The sequence below is a fragment of the Lissotriton vulgaris genome, chromosome 8 (genome assembly GCF_964263255.1).
Source record: "Lissotriton vulgaris chromosome 8, aLisVul1.2, whole genome shotgun sequence".
Taxonomy (NCBI): Eukaryota; Metazoa; Chordata; class Amphibia; order Caudata; family Salamandridae; genus Lissotriton; species Lissotriton vulgaris.
In genome coordinates this window covers 718174485-718192266 of record NC_141696.1, presented here as the reverse complement: position 1 = coordinate 718192266, position 17782 = coordinate 718174485, and positions in this window count along the sequence as shown.

The window sequence follows — 17782 nt, the reverse complement described above, 5'->3', positions numbered from 1 at the left end:
CTATCCAGATCATTGGGGTCCCAAATATTCAACAAGCACTTGCTGGGTTCAGGTAAAATGGAGATCTTAAGTGCTTGGGAGACAGTACGCATAATTTGCTTCCAGAATTCTTGTATCTGTGGGCATTCCCATAGTGTATGAAACAGTGTCCCTTCTTCCCCGCATCCCCTAAGGCAGAAGGGATGTGGTGCCCTTTGTATCTTGTGAAGCAGTGTTCTAGTGTAGTAAATGCGGTGCAAAATTTTGAGTTGCACTAATCTGAACTTTGCCGAAATGCCTACTTCTCTCGGGGAGGCTAGCGCCTCGTTCCACTCCGATTCATCTACCTCTCCTATCTCTCCCACCACTTCTCTTTAAGTTTTAGTGTAGGGTCCTCCAGGTTGTTAACCAGTTTTTTATATGTGAGAGAGGTTTCACTTTGTTGCATAAAGTCCATCAGAAGTCTATCCTGTAGTGGCGAGGACTCTGGTATTTCAGTGTCCGCTGGGATTGCTTGGAGTAGTGCGTGTCGTATCTGCACGTATCTGAACGTCTCGGTGGGGCTTAGGCCATATTGCTGTTGGAGCTGTGGAAATGCAATCACTGTGCCCTTGTCCCTTAGGCCCCCACCGTGGAGATTCCTATGCAGTCCCACTGCGTAAACCCTTTGCAGGATCTGAGGTTCCCCAGTGATTTCGTGTCCCACAGCGGTGTCAGTTTGGTGATTTTTCCTTTCCAGCCCAGTCGTGTTTGTGCTACGTGCCACAGGGCCGCTGTGTGCTGCGTCGGACCCAACAGCTTTTTAACGTGCGATTTGTTATATAAAACGGAGAGCATGCAGTCCGTCCCCAGTTGAGACCAGTCCGCCCTGTACGCTGGGTCATCTCGCGGGGTGTGGATCCACTGGTTAATTATTTTAAGTTGGGCCGCCCCGTAGTATAATTGAACGTTGGGTAGTGCAATCCCTCCCTCATACCAACTTTTTATCAACTTATCATACGCTATACGCGCCGGGCCATTATTCCAGAGTAGGCTTGAGACCAGTGCTGCAACTCGTTTGAAATACTGCGGTGCAACCATATATGGGGTATTTTCCAGCACATAAAGGAATCTGGGAAGCGCCATCATTTTATATAGAGCCGCCCGCCCAAGGAGGGTCAGGGGCAAGGTCGCCCAGTGTTTAACGTCTGTACGTAGGCGATCCATAGGTGGCTTCAAGTTTTTTTCAAAGAAGTCTGCGGCATTATTCGTGATGATAATGCCTAAGTATTTATAGGAGGCTGTTGTCAATGCCAGGGGGCATTACTCCTGCAATATCGGTTCCGGGCCTTTAAGCACGTATATTACCGACTTGGACCAGTTCAGGGTATAGCCTGACGATTTCCCATGTGTGTTACAGAGATGTAATAGGGCTGGGATCCCGTTGTTAGGGTCAACCATGTAGATGAGCATATCGTCTGCGTATAGGGAGATTTTATCTTCCCAACCTTACTCCCATGTGATACCCCGAAACAGTGGCGTTGTTCTAATCAGGATCGCTAGCGGCTCCAGCACTAAGGCAAAGAGCAAGGGCGACAAGGGGCACCCCTGCCTAGTCCCCCGTCTCAGCGGGAACGGCGGTGAGATGTGGCCATTCGCCACTACCTGCGCTACTGGTGTCGTGTAGAGTAGCCGTACCCACGCAATATATTTCGGTCCAAAGCCCATACGTGTAAGCACCGCAAATAGATATTCCCACTCTACTAGATCGAAAGCCATTTTGGCATCAAGTGAGAGGATCACTGCCTGCTCTGAAAGAAGGTGCGCACGAGCCATCACCCCATGGACCCGTCTGAGATTCAGTGCAGTACTCCTGTGAGGCATAAAGCCTGACTGATCAGGGTGTATCAGAGTGTGTAGGTGTTCTGTCAGACGGCTAGCCAGGAGTTTTGCCAGAACCTTGGCTTCCACGTTAAGCAGGGATATTGGGCGGTATGAGGTACATGCAGTCGGGGGTTTACCCGGCTTTGGTATGGCTACAATCGTGGCTGTACGCTGGTCAAGCGGTAGTTCCGCCCTTTCCAGGCTTTCCGTATACATGTCTAGCAGTGGTTTACTGAGCACGGAAGCCATTGTTTTATACCATTCCACGGGCAGCCCATTGGGACCCTTTGCTTTACCTGATTGCAATGCCTGTATCGCCAATTGAATTTCGTCTTCCGTCAGGTCAACCTCTAGCTCCTGCATTGCCTCCTGTGTGAGCCTGGGGATGGCAATGTTATCAAGTGAAGTCGACGCCGCTTGTGCAGTGACGTCCTGTTCTGGGGTGTATATTTCTTGAAAGTGACGTGCCAGGGTGCACACTATTTGCTCATGATGTGTCTGCAGCTGTCCGTCATGTGTGTAAAGTCTCTGTATACCTCTGGTACTTCCCCCTCTCCTGTCCAACCACGCCAGCATTTTCCCAGCCTTATCGCCTACATCATATTTTCTATGTGCTGTGTTTGCGATATAGCCTTGGACGGTTGTTTTGAGGTGGGCCTGGTATTGTTGCTGACGGAGCTGCAGTAAGTGTGTTGTTTCCGGGGTGGGATCTGACATGTGAGTAGTGTTCGCGCTGTGGAGTGCCAGTTCTAGCTCTGTGAGTTCTCTCCGGGATTCTGGTTTGTGCCCCGTTATCGCTGCTAGTGCTTCACCCCGGAGGACCGTTTTATACGCTTCCCACAGGACCGAGGGTGAGGACACCGTACCAGCGTTCTCTTTAAAGTAGTGTGTGGTTGTTAATTTAAGTTTCTTCCTGATCTTAGGGATTTTCAAATAGTTTGGGTATATTGGGTAGATTCTAGCGCATTTCCTTTCCTTGGTTGTGAGCGATAGAGATATTGGCGAATGGTCAGATACGCCTCTAGGCAGGATGTCTATCTTATCCACTGACCCCAGCCCAACCCCCAGGAACAAAAAATAGTCTATTCACGATAGGCTATTGTGTGCAGCGGAGTAGTATGTGTATTGGGTCGCCGCTGGGTTCAGCTGTCGCCACACGTCTGTAATGCCCATTGCCTCCAGAAAGCCAGGGAGCGTTGTAGTTCCTCTGGGGCGGTCTCTTATGGGAAAGGTGTCTAACGTGGGGTCCATTATTGCATTGAGATCCCCCCCTATGATCGTATCACCCTCTGGGAGGTCTAGGAGGAATTTACTGAGTGCAGGCAATGCTGTAGAGAGGAGTGCCGGGGGGATGTACACGGAAACCACATTGAGAGGCCTCCCTTCCCATTGGCCATGTAATGCGGCGAAACGACCCTGATCATCCGTTTTGCGGCGTTCCACCATAAAAGGTGATGTTTTTTTCATTAGTATCCCCGCCCCGCTGGAGCCTGTTGTGAATTCCGCATGCACTGCCATCACATACATGCGCCTATCAAGCGCTTTACATGTTGTCCCTGCGAGGTGCGTCTCTTGGATCAGTACTAGATCAGGTCCCTGGCGTTTAATGGCCTGCAGAACCAGACCCCTCTTTATTTTATCCCCTAAGCCTCTAATGTTCCAAGTAAGCATGCGCAGTGGGGGGCACTTCAGTTGTCGTAGGGGCGCCCTCAACGGGTGCAGTGCTTAACTGTTGGGCCATTAGGTCGTGTGGGCAGTGTTGTGGGTGACATGTTGCCTATCTCAGTGCAAATGCAGCGTTGTGTGTCGGTGCATACAAATAGCTTGGTATTTGGCATGTTCGTGTACCACGGAACATGAGTGATGACTATTAACAGTAACATTAACATTAGAACTCCCCCTCCATCCCCCCTCCATGCTCCCCTGCTCCTCGGACATTCCCCCGCCCGCTTCCCCAACTTTGCAGAGTGCTTTGTCCCATTCCCAACTATCTTACTTGCTCGTGGGGTTGGTGAGTCCCCTACAGGCACCGGCTTTTGCTCACCCTACTTAGCTTCATCAGTTCCAGGTTCCCTTGTATCTCACTCGGTCTGACCCAGAAGTATTCCACCTTTAAACCAGGGCCGGCTGCCCAGAGTCAAGCGGGCCTGTTCCACGTCGGACTCCACTCCTGCAGTGTCGTCTCGGTGTGCTGGACGGCTGGTCGGCTTATCTGTATGTTTGCCGTTGCGATGGTTCGGTCGATCCCTGTGTGGACGTTGGGGTTGTCCCACCTGCCTCCATCCATCAAGCCAGTCCTGTGCCACTTCTGGCTTGTCAAAAAACCATGCCTTCCCATCGGCTACAATCCGCAATTTGGCAGGAAACAGCATCGAGTACGGCAGGCCTCTGTTTCGCAGCGCCTTTTTCACCTCAGTAAATGATTTCCGGCGTCTGGCCACTTCCGCTGTGTAGTCCGGGAAGAAGGCCAGAGTTGAGTTTAGGAGCTTGATAGGTGGTGAAACTCTCGCCGCTTGTAGGATTGCATCCCTGTCTCTAAAATTGAAAAGTCTAGCCAATACAGGCCGCGGTGCTGCTCCTGGTTTGGGCGTTCCGCCAGGCACCCTGTGTGCCCTTTCTACTGAGAAGAAGTGCGATAGTCCCTTAGGTTGCAGTTTATTTTTTTTTTTGTAAAATTTTTATTTTGCAAGTTGTATCATAGAAGAGGAAAAGAGAGGAAAAACAGAGGAAGAGTGAGCAAGAGAGAGAGAAGAAGGAACAGGCGACAACCCGCCATGTATCCCCACACAGGGGGTGCTTTTAGAACATGTTCTCAAGAACTTCGAACGACGACTTAAACAACGCCCAAGTCTCAAGTTGTAACCTCCAGTGGTGGCGAGGTACGCTCACTGCGCCGCAGTGAATCCCAAATGTCAAAGGGGAGGAGCGACTCAGGCTCGGTCACAGACCAAAGATAGGCCAAATCGTATGTCCATGTATGCAAATCTGTCGCAACAGAGAGATAAACATTCTCAACGTAACAACCCACCCCCCCCCACCCCCCACCCTCAACCCTAGTGGTGGCGACCAACATTCATTCAAATCATCACAACATAATCAGGTGGCTAAAATTGGAAGAGGTGGAGCGCACGGAGTGCCGAGGGACACACTGCTGATGGCAATCCACGGGACAGAAAACGGACCAAAGGCCCCCAGGTGAACATGAAGTTTTTAAAGTTCCCCCGAAAGATATCAGAAAGCCTCTCCATACTCAAGAGGCGCCACAGACGAGCATGCCATAAGGAGATAGCCGGAGTCGTCGGACTCTTCCAGGCAGCCGCCAGGGTTAGTTTAGCCGCGCCAAGGCACAGCCATAGAATGCGTTTATCCGCCCTCGTCTGGTATTGGAGCAATGGGTCTCTCAGCCCCAACAGGACAAAGTCCAATGAGTCCGGGACCGGATAGCCCACCACTTCCCTGATGTGCGAGAGAATCTCAGACCAGAACGGTCGGATAGATGGGCAATCCCACCAAATGTGGCGAAAGTCCCCCAGTTCCCCACAGCCCCGCCAACATCTATCAGAGGAAGCTGGGAAAATCCTATGTAGTTTAGATGGATATAAATACCAATCGAAGATGAGCTTCATGTGTGCCTCCCTAAGATCAGTGGAATGGTTATGTGTTGTCACATCCCTCCATAGAGTCCTCCACTCAGTGTCAGTTATGTCCCGCCCCAGTGTAGTCTCCCAATGCTCCATATACCGAGGTCGGGGGGACACCGTGGTATCAAGGAGCAACTTGTATAAAAAAGAGATCGTCCCCTTCATGGTGGAAGTGTGGAGGATAAAGTCTTCAAACTTCGTCAACGGTCTCGTGGCCGCGTCCACCACCCCAGGCGATGTCGCCCAGTGAAGAAGTTGAAGATGTCGAAAGCGTTCAGTAGGTAAGACACCGTAATCCCTCATACAGTTATGGAACGTAAGAGGTGTCACGCCATGGAATAAGTGGGTGAGGGACCTGCATCCACCCTCTCTCCAAGGCCCAAAGGGACCATCCGTCAGAGCTGGTGGAAAGGCTGGATTGAAGTGGATAGGAGTAAATGGGGACGGGAACGTTGTCCAACGGTCATCGCCACTAATAGCGTCCCAAACTTTCAGTACCGTGCTAGTGGGGGTGCAAATGTACGCGTTCCTGGGTCGGTCCGCCTTGGGCTTCCAAGCCAGGTCCCAAATGGACCGTCCCACTACACTTCGTTCCATGTGGAGCCAATGCTTTTCGGATAGCCGCTGGGACCACTCTACCATGACTCTCAATTGGGCTGCCTTATAATATAGGTGCATGTCTGGAAACCCCACCCCCCCCTCCGCCCGTGCACGTCGAAGTACCGCATAGGAAAGCCGTGCCCGACCACCTTGCCAGACGAATTTCAGCATGAGAGTCTTGAGTCGACGGAAGTAATCCACCCCTATCGGGATGGGCAGTGCCTGATAGAGATATAAGAGTTTGGGAAGAAGGACCATCTTGATGGCATGAACCCTACCCAGCCACGAGATAAATTTGGGCTTCCACCTCTCCAGCTCCGCCCGGATCACAGCCAGCATTGGTGGGAAGTTCGCCTGGAACAGCGCGCCCAAGGTAGAGGTCAGTCGCACCCCCAGATACAACAGGGAGGAGGTCGCCCATGGGAGCGGGGTAAGCAAGCTAACCCGTTGAACCTCCGGAGGCGGAAGGGTCAGGTTCAGAATGCACGATTTGTTGAGGTTCACTCTGAACCCAGCCACAGCTTCGAAGACCGCGAGTTCCTTGTGGACGTGTGGGAGCGATAGCACCGGGTCTTGGATAGAGAGCAACACATCGTACGCGAAGAGCGAAATCTTGTGCTGTTCCCCCGTAAAGGGAAGTCCCAAGATCCGTTCATTCTCCCGGATCGCCAAGGCTAGCGGCTCTATGCTGAGGGCGAAAAGAAGCGGCGACAGCGGGCATCCCTGGCGCGTGCCGCGGGAGTGCGAGAACGGCCCCGATCTACAGCCATTGACCAGCACCCGCGAGGTAGGGCTATGGTAATTGGCTTCAAGCATTCTAATAAAGGGAGGTGTAAACCCGAAGGCCGCCAATGTACGGTGTAGGAAGCCCCAATCCACGCGGTCAAACGCCTTTTCCGCGTCGAGTCCTATCAGCACAGCGGGAATGCGAAAACGCTCCGCCTTTTCAATCAGGTGAATCACGCGGCGTAGATTGTCATGGGTCTGACGACCCTTGATAAACCCAGACTGGTCCGGGTGGATCAGGGCCGGCATCAGATCCTTCAGTCGACCGGCAAGGATAGAGGAATATAACTTGGCATCTAGATTAAGGAGCGCTATCGGGCGATAGGAAGCACATTCGGAAAGGTCCTTCCCCGTTTTGGGGAGAATGGTGATCAGGGCCTCCGCCATAGACTCAGAGGTTCGCCCTTCGGATGCCATCGCGTTAAAGAGTGAAACCAAGAAATCGCATAGTTCCGAGGCAAAAGTTTTATAGAACTGAGCTGTGTAACCGTCGGGGCCGGGCGCCTTGTGAAGCTTCAGGCCCTTGATGGCTCCCAATACCTCCTCCCTGGAAATGGGGGAAGAGAGCAAGTCGTTCCATTCCTTGGAGACCTGTGGAATAGGAAGGCCCTCCAGGTACGCCTCCTGGGCTGCGGAGTCCAAGGCATCCGCTGAGTAAAGGTTCGCGTAGAAGCGGCCAAAAACGTCCGCCTTGTCCTCGTCCCTATGCCGGACAGCTCCCGTGTTGTCGCGTACGCCCCCAATGTAATCTTTCTCACGCTTATCCCGGAGTTGCCGGGATAGGTGACGCCCCACTTTGTTCCCCTGGGAGTAAGAAACCCGTCTGAGACGCAAGAGGGTATATCTGAGACGCAAGAGGGTATATCTGAGACGCAAGAGGGTATATCTGAGACGCAAGAGGGTATATCAGTTTATTTTTTATGAGGTCCTCAACGTACAGGTCCATTGCTCCTTTTCCTTCTGTTTCCGGAAGACCAAGGATGCGTATGTTATTTCTTCGGGAACGCCCTTCTTGGTCGTCCAGCTTTTCCTGCAGCATCCTGGTGACTTTCTCCATGCGTTCCATCGCTATTTGCCGTTCCGAAGTGTCCTCCACAAGCGATTTCGTAACCACCTCAACCTGAGACACCCTTTTGGTCATTTTTTGAAAGTCCGCTCGCAGCAGAGTAACCTCGGAAGAGATGGAGCCCACTGTCGTTTGCACTTCCGAGAGGGTCTTCATAATGTCTTCCAGTGTCACTTTCTTGGTCCCTTCCGTTTCTGGAGTAGCGCCTGTGGAATTTCGCCCATTGACTTGCGATTGTCCGTGCTGGCTTTAGGCAAATTTATCTAGTCTAGCCTGTGTCGATCCACTCCTGGTCCCTTTGCCTGCCATGGCTCGAGGTCTACGGATATTGGACCCCGTCCCGGTCAGCACCGCGGTATCCGCGTGGCGATGAGTTGTGCACCCTCTTCGTGGGTCAGGGGAACGTGGTTCGGTATATGCTCTGCTGTTTCTTGGATCTAGAAGTGTTTCTTACACTGATGATCCTGACGCTCGTCGGCAGGGGTATCCAGCCCACTGTGTCTGATCCGGTTTCCAATGAGCCAACCTCAGCGTATCTGCCTATGTGCCTTCGCCCCGTCACTAGTCGCGTATGACTTCTATGATTTGTCCCTGGCCGGTAGGTTGCTTGTCTGTGTTGGGGAGGTGGTGGTTCGCGATGCAGTCCTCTTGCGTCTATTGCGCAGCGTCGTGGCCCGTTTCCAACTGATCTTTGTGCGGTAATGACCCCGCTGCGCCTCTCGCTGCGCCGCCCGGGTTCGCCCAGTGCCGGTTCTGTATTTCCCAAGGGGGCACGCTGCGTATGCTACTGCCAGCCCAGCAGGCGGGTTTCTTGCGTTTTCAGTTTTATGAGCCCGCTCAGGGTCCTACCGGAGTTTCATTTGCCGGGGCTTTCCCTGTTGCTCTGCCCCCGGGTCTGGCCGATGCTGCTACTGGCTCCTCTGGTGCTCTCCCCCATGCGCCTGCCTGCTCTGCGGGATCCCGGGGGTACTTACGTGTACCGCCGAAGGACAGCCCCGCGTGTGGTCCCGATCGCCGCCGCCGAGGCGAAAGGGTCTCTTCGCTACCGACGAGCAAGCACTCCTCCCTTGCCACTCACGCTGACCAGGCCTCCCCTCCGGTGGGGTGTCTGATTGAAACGTGAGGCGCCGCCTTCCGCTCGCATACTTGCACGATTCAGCCACCGCTGTGGTTCCTCAGCGGTATCCCTTAGCCTCCGGCAGTCGTTTCCGCCTGCTCACGTCCCGTCGGCTCCTCAGGGGCTCTCACTGCTACTGTTGGCGCTGGGGCGTCCTCCGCTTCGTCCCGGTCGGGGGCGGGGGGCGCTTCCGAGATCAAGCCGGCCAGGTCGCACTTCCGCTGGGGCTAGGCATTCACTCAAGGCCGATGCTGCCTTCCAGTCGCAGGCCCAATTACGCCAGCACGGGATGGTGCAGTTCCCCGCTTACGATTTCCACCGGAGTTGGATCGGGTGGTGCCGCTTGGGTTCCTGATCTGGTACCGCTTCTTCGGGTGGGCGATGTGTCGGATTAAGGTGTCGGATTTTAGCAAAGGCCGTTATGCCGTAGGGAGCTCTCGCTTCACGCTGCCGCCATGCTTGGCTGCTAGCCACGCCCCCCAGAGCCTTGGTTTTAAGCCAATCATGAATCGAGTCTATAGGGGGGGCCATGTCTTCTTTATATAGCTTTGAAAATAAGGACAGAAGGCACCTCTGCATATCTTCCTGAAGGCAAGATGACGAACTACTCTCGTCTATATATAACTTATTGATGTTATTCCTCACTCTATCAGCTTTGATCTTCCGTGCGAGGGTAGCTCCTGCCTTTTCGCCATATTCATAATTCTCCATTCTATGAACTGCCCATTGGTCCCTCAATTTTTGATCTAATTTATACCTATATGTCGAACGGTGGTGCTCCAAATCTTTAAGGATTTGTGGTAGTTGATCGGGTAAGCAGCTGGATCTGGCCTTCTCTAGTCTAGAAATCTCTTTCTCCACCCTCTTAAATTCGGACGCCTCTACCCTGTTTTTGGAGCATATCCAGCTATGAAGCACTCCCCAGATATGAGCCTTAAACGCATCCCAAACAAACTCAAGGGATGTTGAACCCAAATTCTCTGTGAAGTACTCCACATTTGATAGATTGCTAGGTTTGCCCCAAATTCAATTCCGAAGTGCCCGAGGTGTGGTCTGAGGGAGGCCGACGATGTTTTTTGAATGTGTACACCTAAAGGTCTTCTGGGAGAATATTGAGAGGGCATTGGAGGGAATCTTTAAAGTTAAAATCAGTCTTACCTTGTCTTTAGTTGTATTTGGTACCGAAAATAATCTTACAAATCAACTCTCTAATAAATTAATCAGGTTACTCCTCTGCTTGATATTATTGGCCCGTAGAGAGATTTGCAGGATGTGGAAAGACTCTGAGCCTCCGCAATATGAGATCTGGCTGAGAGCGGTATTGAGTATGGCAAGACTGGACCAAGGGGAGGGGAACATCTGGGTACCTTTAACTACCTGGGGTACAGAAATGAGGCTGTTTTAACTTCTCTACGGTCCAATGATTACACCAAGCCTCGTACGAAGAAGCTGGCCTGGTCGGCCTAACAGCAATGCAAGAGCATGGATCGAGGGTGCCCAGCTTGGAAGTTGATCCTTGTGCAAAATTGCAGACGCTTAAGGTCAAATGAGGACACACAAAAAAACATCTCACTAGACCTTAGAGATATTTCTACTTTTTCCCTGTTCATATGTACAAATCTTAGGTATGTTCTAACGTCTGTGGGATGCTTTGATTTCTCAGTATTATCTCTTTTATTTTTCCTCATTCCTTGTGTCAAGATGCTTAGTGAAACGTGCGTTCAATTCTAATAATAATTGTAATGACAGTAATAATAATAGTAATAACAATAGTAGTAGTAATAATAATAATAATAATAATAATAATGATAATAATAATAATGATAATAATAACAATGATAATAATAATAATAATAATAATAATAATAATAATAATAATAATAATAATGATAATAATAACAATGATAATAATAATAATAATAATAATAATAATAATAATAATAATAATAATAATAATAATAATAATAATAATAATAATAATAATAATAATAATAATAATAATATTAATAATAATAAGTAAAATCTGCTACAGATTTTTTTAAATAAAATCCTGTTTACTGAGTTTTCAGAAAAACAGATACAAAGACAGGTGCATTACTCCATTACTTTGGAAAGTACATAATTTAGCTGCAGACATTTTAAATCGGAAACAGAAAGGCACTTAACCTTTGTTTTGGAATGCGGTTCATCAGCCTAATGTCTTAAGAGTTAAATGTATCTGCTGTGTAAGCTGGAAAAAAGGCTTGCTGGGTGTGTCTGCCAAGCATACCTTCACACATGCCTTCACACATGTTTGAAGAACATTCTTTGCCATTAAAAACAGGCGAAGGCGGCGTCTATTTTTGGAACTTGGTTCGTGTGAATAGCAAAGCAATTGGCGGTGCAAGCTCATCAAAACATATAGCTCTTTAAACAGGGTGTGGTTAAAAGGCTCCACAATGTTACCGCTCAAACCTGAAGACACAAAGATTGTAACAGGTAGATAATGATTATTTTCAGGTCTTTCTTTGTAGTGTGAATAATTCTAAATAAGAAAGCGTGAGGCTGAAGGTCATCAAATTAAGACGGCTACTGTTCTATGTTAGTGCACCGTGAGCAATTCTCAGCACAACATTTGTGTCCTATTTTATCCACATCCAGTATGTCTTTTTGAAAGCACATCAGCCAGGATTTCGATTAAATAACAGTGTAGCAGAATGCGCCCTTTGACCTCTGATGGCGTCATGTGTTTTGACTCCTTCCCTGCTGTTAATCCCTCCACAGCCTCCTACTTGCTGCTAGGGGTTACTGGTAAAGCCAGGAGTGAACATGACAGAAAGCAGACAGCCACCTGGATTCTAGAGCTGTTCCGCGCGTTGCCTTGGTTCCAGCTGAGACCAAGAGTAGCAAAGGCAGTGCCAGGTGGACCAAAGGGCTAGCAGCTGCTACCCTATATTGACATCCACGATCACCGGTTACGTTAAGAAAGATGGAAGCGTGAAGTTTGAGACTGTGCATGGATGTCGATTCGCCAAAATACCAAGGTTGTGCATCTGTACTCATGCATCTTTTGACCCTCAAGGAGATGACATGGTTGATGCCCAGTGGTGGCTCGCTGTGAGAGTGCTGTGGGGCGGTGGGGCGGGGCAGGGCAGGGAAGGGCAGGGTGGGGGGTAGTGGAGTCAGACATACGACGGGCAGGAGTAAAGTAAGTAAATAAATAAATAAAACCAACTCGGCGATGCAGCAGGTGCAAGGTAAATAGTTGTATTTATTTATTTACTTACCTTACTCGTGGACGTCGCATGTCCGATTCCACTACCCCCCACCCTTCCCCTCCCCGCCCCACCGCCCGCAGCACTCCCACAGTGAGCCGTCACTGTGTATACCTTGTCCTACCACTAGCCCTTCAGAAGCCTCCTGTTCACTGCAAATGGGTTATGGAGAAATCATGACAAAACCAATACAAACAATTTCCCATATTAAAAGTGACGCACCGCCGGCGCAAGAAGCTTGTAAATAAGCCCCATTGTATTTAGAGCTTGAAGAGAAGATGTGATTAAACTTGTGTATGGCAGCTTCAGCATTTATAGTTTACAGGTGTAGGTCCCCAGTGAGACCCCACTGTATTATGGTTTTTGCACTCTACTTTCACATCACAGTGTTTTAGTTTTTATTCAAGCATGCAAAGCAACTGCACAAAAGATAATCTTCTCAGAAGATGGGAAAAACCCCATGAAGGAGTATGCTGACATACAATGTGATACTGACTTGCAAACTGAGACACAATATTAAATATTGGTATCTGAAAAACTCCAAATGTCAAACACACTGTGTCTTTTTGAGCATCAACACTTGTACACTAAAGTTGATGTTTTGTGAACGACTGCGACTCCCAGAATGCATTGGAATGTCTCTGGTAAACGAGCACTTGAGGCCAGATGTATCAAAGTTTTTTTTTTTACCCATTCTGTATCTATGGGAAAATGCTTTAATACTTATGGTCCCTGGTTACTATAATCTTGAAGCTGTATTTTAGTGCAGAACGCTCTCTCTTCCAACATGTTCAGTGTGCATCATGTATACAGCTAGTGCAGCGTTGTTTCTGACTGGAGCTTTTGGCCGGTGCAGTTTGATGCTTTCAGGGCAGAACAAAGGCTGAAAAGTTGTGCAACTCTGAAAGTTGGTAAAGGAGATTGTTTACATGCAACATGTGGCCGACTTTAAATTGAGCTAAAAATCACACGTGATTTGAGAAGCTGCAAGTACCAGAATGCTCTGAGATCTCTCTCCCTGGGGACTAAAATCTGAATACTCTGAATGCCAAAGCTGTTTATTTCTGTGCACAACCACACCTTATAGTCAAAAATAACCAAACGGTTGGGAGTTAATTGATAAATCGAACCTGACAGACTGCATAAAATGAAGGGGGAAATTATTTTAAAAAGGAGTGTGTGAAATGTTCCATTTTTTTGCAAAATATGTATTACTAGCAGCCCGTCCCGACCTTGTCTGGGAGCAATCAGGTTTCCCCGCCCCCCGCCCGCCCCTACATTGTCCAGAAGCCCGGGCCCCCGCCCGGCCCGTCCCCCGCCTGCCCCGACCCCCGCCTGCCCGGACATTGTCCTTGGGTCCCCTTACTTCAGACGCCGCTCCTCCCCGGCGCTCCTCAGTTTACCGCTCCGCCGCTCTCGCTCCTCACCGCCGCTGGTCACCGCTCCTCCCGCCTGTCCGCTGCTCGTCACCTCACCGCTCCTCCCGCCTGTCCGCTGCTTGTCACCTCACCACCGCTGGTCACCGCTCCTCCGGCCTGTCCACTGCTCCTCAAGTCACCGCTCCTCCCCCGCGCCATGTCCGCCGCTCCTCATCGCGCTCCTGGACGCCCCTCCTCCCCGCGCTCCTGACGTGAGCACGCACGTCGCGGCCGGCGCTACTTCGGAGGGACTACTTTTTTTTATGTACATTTTTTAAATAACGTTTTTAAAAAAAATTTATATAGCCTATAACCATCTGCACACCCTGACGATTACAACGGTGTATCGGGTGTGTGGATTGGCGCTGTGGTTCCCGAGTTTACCCGCCTCAAAGCCTCAAAGTTCTTCCTTTATTATAGTAGTATAGATTATTAAACTAAGAGATACCTCCTGAAGAATAGTATGATTACAAGTAAACAAAAACAGAGAGGTCAAATCGGTCTCAGAACAGCCACAGAGACGGAGCGAGATAGATAAGAATCACACACTCACTTCGGGTGGATAGGAAGGCCCTCACACACCGACCTAGTCAGTGTCATGCTTCATCACTGGGCCCCACCAAAGAGGCCATGCGACGCCAGAAAGACTGCGGAGCTGGTTGTGTGAAGAGGGGCGTGTTGTGAGGGTAGTTAAAATTAAAAGTGCCTAAAAGGGTATCAATAGAAAGTTTAATGAGTGATCCCTAAGACACAAGTGAATAGTATTATGTGTCTGAATTTAGCTGCCAAGGTTTTAGGATTGGTTAAATTCAGAAAGAATACTTAAGTCAGTCAAGTCAGTCAACATGTTTCTGCCATATGGGTGGTTTCAATTTACCAAGGCATTCATCAGGACTATACCCCGGCGGTATGGACTCTCTAATCGTCCACCCTGACCTGGGGACGTGAAAGTGAAAATCTTAAAAAGGTGAAAAAAGTGCTTGAAAAAGGTGGAAGAGCGAGTTGCTCATTCCAAAAAATGCTCCAAATTCAGGAGTATATCAGCACCTGTAAAGTGAAGTACACAAACAAACACAAAAAGACATACACACAATTAATATAAGCCATTGCGTTTGGTCATAGTGCTCCATAGTTTGTGGCATAAATGGTGTTCCCAAAGTAAACACTAGTTTTAACACCATCCAAGTAACCCTGTAGGGATGATATCGTTAGCTCTGGGAAGTGAAGTGATAAGGGTGTCTTTAAAAACTAAAGCGATGGATAAAGAGGTTAAAAACACGAAGTATGTACTCCTTATGAAGGGATCAATGGACCAAAGGTCTGTGACCCCCTATGATGGTAACTTAGATTTATATCTCACTTTAAAACAGGGCGCTACTTGCACCATGGGTCTCGGGAGGGGGGTTGGAGCGTGCCTGGCACATCCTGTAAAAGAAAAGGTTTGCTTTAAATCCCCGTTAAACGGGTTGTACTTAGCTCGTTTTAGTAGAGTGTCAGGGTTCTTGTAGCTGGAGTGCACTCACGCCCTCAACACTCTCAGCCCGCTTTAAACCTGGGTTTTGCCTCAAAACCGGACCCCGACGATGGAGAGCGGGGCCGGTAACTGAGTCTTAAAGCGTTGATGCTGCCAGTTGCGTTCTTCCGGGTGGGCGTGTCCGGCCAGACCGAGGCTTGGAACGCACCCGCCCAGAGTGGAGGGGCGCAGCCGAAATCCAAGTCGAGGCTTGGAAAAATGAACCAATAGAGAGCCTGACCAGCGTCTGTGCCGGTGTGACGCTCTCAAGAGCCCGTGTACTGACGATTTTCAATAAATGGACTTAAACCTTCTCTGAATTACAAAGCCAGTAAAGAGATATGTTAAGTACACAATACTGGTGAGAAAGGTATGATAGAGCACTAATGTGGTAATGATGAGGGGTTGAGAAGGCATGTTGATGCTATGTAACCAGGGGAAAAGGTCAGCCTTTTGCCATATAGATTTGTACTGAGGGCAAAAAAGTACCAAGAATGGGATATTATTACAGAGGGGCACAGAGAGGCATAAATACATGTAACGCACATACAGGTAGCTTAGACCATATAGAGATTGGTTGTTAATGTCATTATGGGTTCAGATATATACTGCTCAAGAAAGCCTGACAAATTTAAATTGCACTGCGAACTTGCTGGCTTCTTTCGAAAACTAAAATTGAAAGCATTCTTTGAAGGCAAAGTAGACCCAACTGAAGCAACCAGGAAAGGTGATACGGGACTAAGACCAAGTTCCACTTTCACCCCTCCCCCATACACTGTGCCTGCGGCTATCACCGCCTTTGAGCAGGCCGTATTCAAAGATCTGGAAGCCTGCCAGAATCCTAAGACATTTGGGAATTTCAGCACTGCTGAATACCAAGCGCTACAACAACTGCAGAATGGCACCTCGATAACCATAAAGCCGGCAGACAAAGGTGGAGGGATTGTCATTCAAAACACTAGAGACTACGAGAAGACTTGCAATGACCTGCTTGGGGATATCAGAAACTATACCCCACTCACAACAGACCCTACTGCAGACCTTACCAACAAGATCACGACCTTGGTTAAACAGGCGGAGGAACGAGGTCACCTGTCTAAAAACGAAGCAGAATTTTCGAATAACACAAGAAATGTCGTACCATACTTCTATACATTGCCCAAGATGCATAAAAACCGGTTGCCACCTCCCGGGCGTCCCATCGTGTCAGGGATTGGCTCTCTCTTGGAGCCCTTGTCACAGTTCTGTGACTATTTCCTAAAACCACTAGTACAATCAACTCCTACTTACCTCAAAAATACCAAGAGCCTCCTACGACTACTAGCAGAGGTTACGTTCACAGAGAACTCAGTCACCCTAGTGACCCTCGATGTAGAAAGCCTCTACACGAGCATCCCACAGGACGATACCATCGAAGTCCTGGGAAAATCACTAGACTCCATCGAATGGGATCACCAGACACCAAAGGCCTTTATCATTGAGTGTGGCACCATAGCCCTAAAAGAGAACTTTTTTACCTTCAAAGACAAGCTATTCCTCCAGTGCTCAGGAACATCGATGGGCAGTACTTTTGCTCCTAGTGTGGCCGGGCTTTATGTAGCTGATTTCGAGGACAAATACATTCTGCCACCAACCGCAATTTTTTCGTCGTCAGTGCTTTTATGGAAGCGCTACATAGACGACATCCTGCTTCTTTGGACGGGTAGTGACAGTGAGCTTAACACTTTTTTGGAATGGATCAATACCTTAGACCATAATCTAAGGTTCACCAATACCATAAGCAAAACAGATATTGTCTTCCTCGATGTGGTGATCTCTTTGAATGGAACTGGACTTACAACCAAAACCCACCACAAGCCTACAGCGAAAAACAATCTCCTTGAATTTAGCAGCTTCCACCCCGCCCTCTGAAAGAGAATCTCCCTTACGGGCAATATCTCAGACTAAGGAGAAATTGCAGCACTCTTTCTGACTTCAAGGAACAGTCCTACAGTCTCACAGAAAAACATAGAGATAGAGGTTACCCAGCACCTATCCTAAACAAGGGTTTCAAAAGAGCAAGAAATCAGCCAAGAGAGGCACTCTTGGAAGAAAAGATCAATAACCCTAACTCAATACCCCTCACATGTGTAACCACATATAATAGTCTTTCCAATCTGATGAAAAAAACTATCAATAAACATTGGAACATTCTTACGTCCTGCAAAGAGAACTGGGAGAAACCTCTCTTCTCTTTTAAAAAAGGACGGAGTCTGAAAGATGCCTTGGTCCACACTCGCCCAAAAGAAAAGCCACCTCACGTGATGCCCACAGTAACTGCAGCATGGGGTCTGCCAAGAATTACCGGGCACTACCCCTGTTCTGACTGCAGCGTCTGCCACCTAACAGAAGCAACAAAAACACTGTCGCTGGAAGTAGGCAAGGTTTGGACACAGAGAGAACACACAAACTGCAACTCAATGAATGTGGTTTATCTGATCACCTGCCCCTGCCAGCTTCGCTATGTTGGCATGACCACACGCAAGGTCAAACAACGCATATGCGA